This window comes from Eschrichtius robustus, chromosome 16, assembly GCF_028021215.1.
Source record: "Eschrichtius robustus isolate mEscRob2 chromosome 16, mEscRob2.pri, whole genome shotgun sequence".
NCBI classification, from domain to species: Eukaryota; Metazoa; Chordata; class Mammalia; order Artiodactyla; family Eschrichtiidae; genus Eschrichtius; species Eschrichtius robustus.
In genome coordinates, this window is record NC_090839.1 from 15681394 (window position 1) to 15688632 (window position 7239).

Genomic DNA, 7239 nt, shown 5'->3' on the forward strand with positions numbered 1-7239 from the left:
TTGGGGAAACTGAAGGAAGAAAAGACATAATTGAGTGTTGAGAGCAGCATTATCAAGCAGATTTTGGTCAGCTGTCCTTCTGTGTCCCGACCTTTATGAAACATTGGTTCTTTCAGCTCACAATACCTAAAGGTGTCCTAATGCATAGATTCCAGATTCTCAGCAGAACTTCAGCTCTTGGCTTTATTTTAAAGGTCCAGTTTTTTCATCAGACGTTTGACTTGAGTTTTAGTGTTCTTACTTTTCAGAGCCCATTGAACATCTCAGTAACATGTTTGAAATCATATTAATACATTTATTTTTTAATTGAGGTGTAATTGGCATATAGCATTATATTAGCTTCAGGTGTACAACATAATGATTCAGTATTTGTATACACTTCGAAATGATCACAACAATAAGTCCAATGACTGATTTCAACGCCACCAAAATTGTCATAAAAATATATCAACTGAAATAGAACACACAGTAATGGTGAGGGAATACACACAACATAACGGAAGAAAAGAGAAACTCAATGCTTATGGGAATTTACAAATGATAAAGGCAGAATTCCCCGTCACCAGAGAAATGTTAGATAACTCAGTAAATGATATCGAGACAGATTATCAGCAGTTCAGGGGGAAATACTGGATTTCTGTCTCACCCATTATCTTCAAATAGGCTTTAGATGATCCAGGATGTAAACATAAAACTTGAACTATAAAAATACTCAAAGAATACGTAACCGAAGTTTTGTACACTATTGATTTGGGAATGATTTTCTGAAAGCAAACTGACACAGATAACCACATACAAATGAAAAACTTTTGTAGGACAAAATCAATCCTACAGTAGGAAAAATAATTAGAAATTGGAAAAATATGAGTAAATACATACAATAGGAATATATATTCCATAATATATAGAAAGATCGTTTACAATACAATAAAGAAAACAGATTACCTAATATAAACATGAACACAGACCAGGAATATGTGGATGGCAGAAAAAGTAATGCAAGTGGCATATATATATAAGTGGCCTACATATATATATATAAAACTGCACCTATAATTAAAGAAATGCAAACTAAAGTAAACACAATTCCTATTTTTTTCCCCATGAGACTGGTTTCCCACTGTTGATTTGGGGCAAGTTCCATCCACCATTGGTCTCTGTCTCAGTTATTGTAAAATGGGTGGCTTGAGCTCTTAGGACCCACCTTGCTTGAGAAAGACTCCAAGACTCTAAGCAAAGGTCTCTGCCTGGTGAGGAGTAAATTGGCACAAGAAGAGCAGAGAGATCATTGAGAGGACACCAAAATGAGGCAGGACACTCATGACAATGGCTAACTTGGCAAATTGTGGAGCATCAGTTCATAGCTGACTTCTTCTCATCTTCTCCCCAAATCTACGTTATCTTTGATTCTACACTTTGGCTTGAGAAATTCTGTTCCCCTGGAATTCCTGCCATGAACATGATGTCCGGTTCAGGTCAGACGAAAAGATCATAAAGTCTTTCTTTGAAAGGTTACTCATCCTCCTACCTTATTCAATATCTTACAGAAAGAGCAACAACCATTATATCAGGACAGGTAGTTCTCGGCCCCAGCTCTGTCCTTGACCCCTCGTGTGAACTTCGATGGTGCCCCTCGACTTCAGTTTTCTCATCTTCGAGATGAGGGTGTTTGTCTGGACCATGTCCAAGGGGATTTCCAACTCCAAATGCAATGGAAGGTTGTGGCTCAGAGCATCTGGGACGAGCTGAGAAGCACCAGGTGTCTGTGCATGACCCTTGTCACACCGGACTCCCTGGGGCAGATGCGCATGGCTGGCTAGAACAGAGTCTCCTCACGCAAGGAGGCTCTGGACAAGGAGAGCCTAAGAAGTGGCCAAAGAATGTCCAAAAATTATCAGTGACCCCAGGGTGCACACAAAGCCTGCAGATATGACATCAGGGCTTCATCTCGGCAAAAAGCTCCTCAGCTGGGGAACACTATGTCTCTGGTAGGAGCGTGGTAGCAGTTGAGCTGTTCCCAATGAACCACATGTTTTCTGGCTGCACTGCCCATTCTGGGAACTTCAGCAAGCATCTCTTGATGATTTCACTAATATCATGCAGCCCCAGAAGTTCTCACCTTTCCTGTGATCCTTGCTCTCTCCTCACCATGACATGCAGAGTGTGATGAGGCAGTAGGTGGTGTAGAGAATATTGGAGCCCTCCTGCTCCATCCAATCCCCTTTCCTTTTAACAGCTGGTTAAACGACAGGCCAGAAGCTGGGACCAGAACACAGAATGAAGAGGAGGCTCACAGTGGGAATGAGAATGCTTTAGACAACTTTCATGTCTTGACTTCTAAGCATACACACACCCTTCCTATAATGAGGGAGTATCGCACCAGGTCAGTCTTGGGAGTGGGAGGCTGAGGCCACATCCCCCGTGGAAGCTGGAAAGTCCAGATGCCTGTTCCCTCTTCCTTCTTTGCAGCCAGCACATATGCAGGAGTGCTTGTTTTAAGAACCCAGGCACAAACGCCATCATGGATGTGAGGACTAGTGATTGTTAGAAGCAGACACAGAGAAAGGAAGAAGCGAGGATTTCTCCTGGCAGCCAATGGCTGCAGCATCTCAATTCCAGGGAGAGAAGCGGAACGGATGTCCAAGGCTTTGGTAATGTTGGCTGGACAAGACGTGACATCATTCTGACCGGAGGCAGCGGTGGGGTGCTCTAGGGTGATTCAGGAGGAAACAACTCTGGGACAAGTATTATTGAAGAATTAGTGCCTTAGTATCTAAAAACACTCAGCTGCAGACTAGGGAAGACCAAGTACCATCTAGCGTGGAAAAGCTGGGAAGATAACCTGGGATTAAAATAGGGGCAGAAAAAATGATTCAGGTCCATTAAAAGTGACCTTGTGAAAGAAATTACTGCTCATAGAGAAACTGATAGAAGAGGTGTCTTGCTGTCTGGTCCGATAAGAGAAGGCACTTTCCCAGGGACATTTCCATGGTGACTAGGGAGTGTGGCCTTCTGTTTCCGAGGTGGCAACATTTGTGCTGTTCTCCCAATGTGAAAAGTCTCTGGAGTTTCACGGAGGGTATTTGACGTTCGTTGACTGACCACTACATTTTGGTACCTCCCTTTGGAGTTCATATTTGACTCTTGATGGACATTCTGGCTTCCCGTTGCAAAGGGTCACTTTCCTTCACTCTGATACCTCGGGCTGCGCTAAGATGCTTGGCATATGTGATGCTCCCACCTGACACTTAGATCTCCACTGAGTGACCCAAAGCAGCAAGGACCAAGGGGCAGCCTTTCCCAGGGCAATGCAGTATTGTCATCCACAGCAGCACCCAACCAGGGGCATTGGTGGCTGCGGTGAGTGTCCAGGACCACAGCAGAGGGGTCCACATCACACAGTCGTTGAGCTGTTGTTGGCTGTGATCACGCTGCCTGGACACTCATTCTCACAATGCCCTGAGCCTGAATCCTGATAATTCCATGCGCCACGTTTTGCAGATTGCATTCTCAGGGGAGCAGGAGCTGAGACAGAGTTAGGAGCGCAAGTTTCATGGCAAAGGAACACCTGTGCAATGGAAGGAGTGGAAGCAGGACTAGGTACCAGGAGCATCGCTGTGCTGACCTGACCTCATCCCTGCCAGCCCATTGGGGGAGCTCTGGGGCAAGGATTTTCCATTAGAGGTGTCCTCCCTTAGGACCCTTGAACCACAGCCTTACTCTGTCCCTGGCCAGGGGTCCCCTGGGTATCGTGTGACCTCAGCTCAATTACCAGGTTGTGGCTGAGAAGCACTTGCTGTCCGTGATCAGCTAACACACTCCGAGAAGCTGGGTGGCGAGTTGCTTCTCGAAGGGGGTCTGAGCTGCACAGCTCCTTCTGCTGCGGGGATTCACATCTCCATACACATTTGGGAACAGCTCTGGTGGGCTTTCTTCCTGCAGGAAACCATAGAGGATGAAGGTCCACGGGGCAAACTACAGCCCCGGCCCCTGCAATTGGTGTCAGGGCTACAACCGCTCGTCATCCTCGCCCTTCTCGTCACCCCATTCTAGTCTCCTTGTCCTCAGCTACCATCAACGCGACTCCCCGTGGCTTACCTGGTGGTGTGACCCAAACCCTCATTCCTGAGCATCGCCACACCCTTCTCAGGCCACGGTGGTGACACTTGTCCATTCACGGTCACATAGGGAAGGTACTACCAAGATACTGTGCTTTTCCTCTGTGCATCTTCACTGCTCTCTTCCAGTTCTGCCTGGCCTATCCTCTCTGAGATGCAGTTCAAGTTGAGAAAAATTCTGTCTGATTGGTTTGGCAGATCAGCTACTTAAAGGCTCTGTATTCTAAATATCATGAACTTTGTTTGCGGCCCCAATTAGTGAAACTGAAACATTATTCACCGTGAGCCTTGAAAATAACAGCTCGATTGTATTTCAGGGAAGATAGAAACTCACCCAAAGAGCAACCACGTGGACGTCGCCCAGCCACCTCATCCCTCTCGCAGACTCCTCGTCCTCAGGACCATGGGACCCGGAGAGCAGCCAAAAGGGTGAGAAAAGAAGCCAATCTGCAAAGTAGTCTCAGGATCATTTTTTTTCTCATACCACGGTGCTTTCCACCATTATACTTTATTATATTTATTTCTGCTTCCTTCCATTTTATTTTTTCTTCCTTTTTAAATCTAGGTTAAGTAGCTCGTGGTTTCACTATTTTGTAATTTTTTAAAATAGGATTTTGATTTAGTAATTAGATCTACTGTTTTCCTATTCTTGACTTTAGAAATTTTATGATTTTATCTTTATCATTATTTTCCTTTAGTTGTCCTTTGTTTTACTCTGTCCTTTTTTAGTTCCTTACGTTAAATTCCAGATTTTTCAAAATTTCGTTTTTATTATTCATATATATAAATGTTATATATATGAAATCTTGCCATTTGTGACAATATGGATGAATCTTGAGGACACTATGCTAGGTGAAATAAGTCAGAGAAAGACAAATACTATATAAACTCCCACATTTATAGCAGCATTTGTCACAATAACCAAGGTATGGAAACAACCTGAGTGCCCATAACAGATGAATGGATAAAGAAGATGTGGTATATGTAAATACATGTATACAATGGCATATTATTTAGCCATGAAAAAGAAGGAAAGCCTGCCATTTACAACGACATGGATAGACCCTGAACACATTATGCTAAGTGAGAAAAGTCAGACAGAGAAAGATGAGTATTGTATGATATCACTTATATATGGAATCTAAAGAAGCCAAACTCATATAAACAGAGAGCAAATTGGTGGTTACTAAGGTACAGGGGGGGATAAGAGAGATGTTATTTAAGGGTACAAACTTGTAAAGAGTAGTAAATAAGTCCTAAAGATCTAATGCACAGTAGAGTGAATATATACAAAAATATTGTATTATAATCGTCAAACTTGCTAAGAGACTAGAACTTAATTATTCCATCCACTAAAAAAATAAGATAATTATGTAACATGATGGAGGTGCTAATTATCACTACAGTGGCAATCATATTTCAATATATGTGTAACAAATTAACACGTGGCACACCTTAAATTTACACAGTGTTATATGTCAAATATATTTCAATTTTGCTAATCAAAACTACAATGAGGTACCACCTCACACCAGTCAGAATGGCCATGATTAAAAATTCTACAAATAATAAATGTTGGAGAGGGTGTGGAGAAAAGGGAACCCTCTTACACTGTTGGTGGGAATGTAAATTGGTACAGCCACTATGGAAAACAGTATGGAGGTTCCTCAAAAAACCAGAAATGGACTTGCCATATGATCCAGCAATCCCATTCCTGGCATGTACCCAGACAAAACTATAATTCAAAAAGATACGTGAACCCCTATGTTCATAGCAGCACTATTTACAATAGCCAAGGCAATAGAAACAACCTAAATGTCCACTGACAGAGGAATGGATAAAAGGAGATGTGGTATATATATGTACAATGGAATATTACTCAGCCATAAAAAAGAATGAAATTTGCAGCAACATGGATGGAGATTATCATACTAAGTGAGGTAAGTCAGAAAGAGAAAGACAAATACCGTATGATATCACTTGTATGTGGAATCTAAAATATGACACTAATGAACATATCTATGAAACAGAAACAGACTCACAGACATAGAGAACAGACTTGTGGTTGCCAAGGGGGTGGGGGGAGGGAAGGATTGGGAGTTTGGGATTAGCAGATGCAAACTATTACATATAGGATGGATAAACAACAAAATCTTATTGTATAGCACAGGGAACTATATTCAATATCCTGTGATAAACCATAATGGAAAAGAATATGAAAAAGAATATATATAGCTGAGTATAACTGAGTCACTTTGCTGTATAGCAGAAATTAACACAACATTGTAAATCATCTATACTTCAATAAGTTTTTAAATAAATAAAATAAATTTAAAAAGAAGAGCTGTGACAAAGCAATTAAACTTATCATCAAAACAGCTAAATAAAAAAGGCAACAAGTGCATGAAAAGGCAGTTCACAGAGGGAAAAAAAGTGTTAACACCTGAATCGATATGAAAGATGTACCATCTCATTGATCATAAAACACCAGTTCAAAAAGCATTTTGTTTCCACTGCATTTTACTGAAACATATTTTGTTCGCTAAAGACTTTGGATAATTCTTTCCCTTCTCTGGGCTTCAGTTCTACCAACTGTAAAATGAGGGAGCTGGAGAGATTGTTGCCAAGGGCTCCATCAGTCCCTTCCACAATGAAAGAGGCTGAAAGATTCTATCAGAGCCATTTTTCTGAATATTGTGAGATAAGAGTAGGAAACACAGGGAGTTGAGACCATTGAAAAGGAAGAATAAGTGGGTGAAGACTCCATTGAGAATAACTGCCTTGACATTGAGAAGAGCTGACTTGACAAATTTGTAGAGGATCATCTCGGCCAAATTGCTTCCATATGAACCAACTTCCCCATTAACTGTATTTTTCCATCGACGCATTTCCTACTTCCCCATTAACTGTACTTTTCCATCGACGCATTTCCTTGTACTGTTCCATCAGTCAAGAATATCGATCTCATCTTAGGGACCACCCTTCAAGATCCAAATCGCGTGAAACCATCAACGTGACCTTATTAAGAAGTTAGCTCTACATCTTGGTTTTGGACCCAGCGTGGCGGGGGAGCGCTCTGTGACTTTGGGAAGCCCTTCATCATCCTCTCTGGGCCTCAGGT